This window comes from Pteropus vampyrus, unplaced genomic scaffold (genome assembly GCF_000151845.1).
Source record: "Pteropus vampyrus isolate Shadow unplaced genomic scaffold, Pvam_2.0 Scaffold15, whole genome shotgun sequence".
In the NCBI taxonomy this organism is placed as follows: domain Eukaryota; kingdom Metazoa; phylum Chordata; class Mammalia; order Chiroptera; family Pteropodidae; genus Pteropus; species Pteropus vampyrus.
Window position 1 is genome coordinate 10,895,783 of NW_011888796.1, and position 2,166 is coordinate 10,897,948.

The following is a 2,166-nucleotide window of genomic DNA, read 5'->3' on the forward strand; positions in this document are numbered from 1 at the left end:
AGATATGATGGTGTCTGTGTCTGCAGGCTGGAAGGAGGAAGAGCTCAACAAAGGAACAATGGATACTGCCAGCACTTCTCTCTGGGAGAAAGCCAACCCTCCAGCCCTCGCCCTGAAGCCCTATAACTCAGTGGCTCCACGTATGTCCTTGGTGCCCCTGGAGCAGCTGCCCCAGCACGTAGAGTTAGCGAGTCCTTCAGCTAGTAAGGCCAGGCGTGGGCTCTTTAAGAGGAAAACCTGCAACTTCTGCAACCCTCCATCACTCAGCCGCTACTTCTACTGGTTTCCACCACCAGAGGTTGTGGGAACTTCTCTTCCTGACGCTGGAACCCTGGGCCGGGCAGCTCAGTGTGTGACCGAGACCACTCACTCCTCAGGTGGGGAGGGGGCTCTGCAGGCAAAATAGCCTTCCCAATTCTCCATTGCCACACGTGGTTGTGGGACTGGGCTGTTTAGTGTCTCTGTTCCACCTATCACTTTGAGGTGACCTGTTGTTTTTGTCCCCAGTTGTAGGGCTTCTGTTCAGTCAGACCTCAGGCTGCTGTATAGTTTTGTTATAATTTTGGTGAGGTCATGAGAGGAGGCATGCACAGCCTTACCTTCTACGCCATCTTGACCACTATTATTTATTATTTAGTCTCTACACCATGGTAGAAGTAGGAGATATAAAAATAAATAAGACGTGTTCCCTGCCCTCAAGGAGCCCTGTACTACTGGGTCAGACACATACATAAACTACTAACTACAACAATGTGGCAACCTCTGGAGCAGAGGAGCATGACACATGCTATGAGAGGACAGAGCAAGGCACAGTTTATTCTTTCTGGGAGCAAAGAAAGGTGGGGCAGTGCCAGTCGAAACAGCTTGACCTAAGTCGGTGGGGCTCAGTGTGCCAGGGATGGTAGCAAGACAACAACAAACGTTCAATTGGGTTTATTACATGCCAGGAGGTCTCCTAGGCATTTTTTATCTTTTAACTCATTTAATCCTCACAACAACCCTATGAGCTAGGTATGATTATTCTCCTCATTTTGCTGATGAGGAAACTGAGGCACAGAGACTCAAATAACTTGGTTGGGCTCATACAACTAGTAAGCGGCAGAATTGGGATTCGAAATCAGGCTAGGATGACTCAAGTCCATGCTGTGACCCACAATACTATACTGACTAATCTGGGAGCACACAGGCATATGGCAGTGGGTAGGTGTGCTGTAGTCAGATTTGGAATGGCCTTCAATGCCATATACCTTATCCTAGTAGTAAGAAGCTTTTTAAACAGACATTATTAGATAGATCTTTGCTTTAGAGGATAAAGCAAGGGCCAGATGAATGATGAATTGGAGAAGAGAGAGAATGAAAGGAGAGGTTATGATATACTCTAAGAGAGTATCCAGAGCAATGGCAATGGGAAACAGGAAGGGGTGGGCTCCATTTGTTCACTGGGGAAGATTTAGAGCTGGATGGCAAATATTTGGTATGCGTATCATCACAAGGCAGAACTGATAACTGATCACGCTATTTTTTCTTGGTGAGGTCAGATGCTTCCTTAGAATCCTTCTCAACACAATGCTCCAGGCAGCCACCAATCAGGCAGAGTCAATACATTAGATGAAATCTATTTGCCATCCCTAGTTTGGATAGACATTTTAGGAATGAAATCTAACAGGACTCAATGGCACATAGAATGTCTGAAAGAGGGGAAAACTGTGGTCACAGCTAACTTGAGGCTTCTGACTTGGGTGCCTGAATGGAAAGTGACATTATTGATTGTGATGGAGAACAGAGAAAGAGTGGAAGGGAAAGCCATGAGTTTTGTTTTGCATATCCTCAGATGTGAAGACCAGCAGGACATCCAAGAGTACTGGTTGAGATGGAGTATGGGTCTGAGCTCAGGAGAGACTCAAACTGGAGCTATGATTAGAAAGGGTGTCTTTGAGGCCCGGAAAGTGAATGCCATCTCCTAGAACGGATAGAAGACAGAGAGGGCTGAGGATGGATCCCTGAGAACAGCGGTCCCTCAGCAGTATAAGGAGAAAGGAGAGTGCTCTCTGATAGGAAATGAACATTAGCAGATGGAGATAGTCAGGGGCGTTAGATACTGTGGAGAGGTTGAGAGCAACAATGAAGGCTGTGATGAAGATTCACACATGAGGATATCCTTGTTGC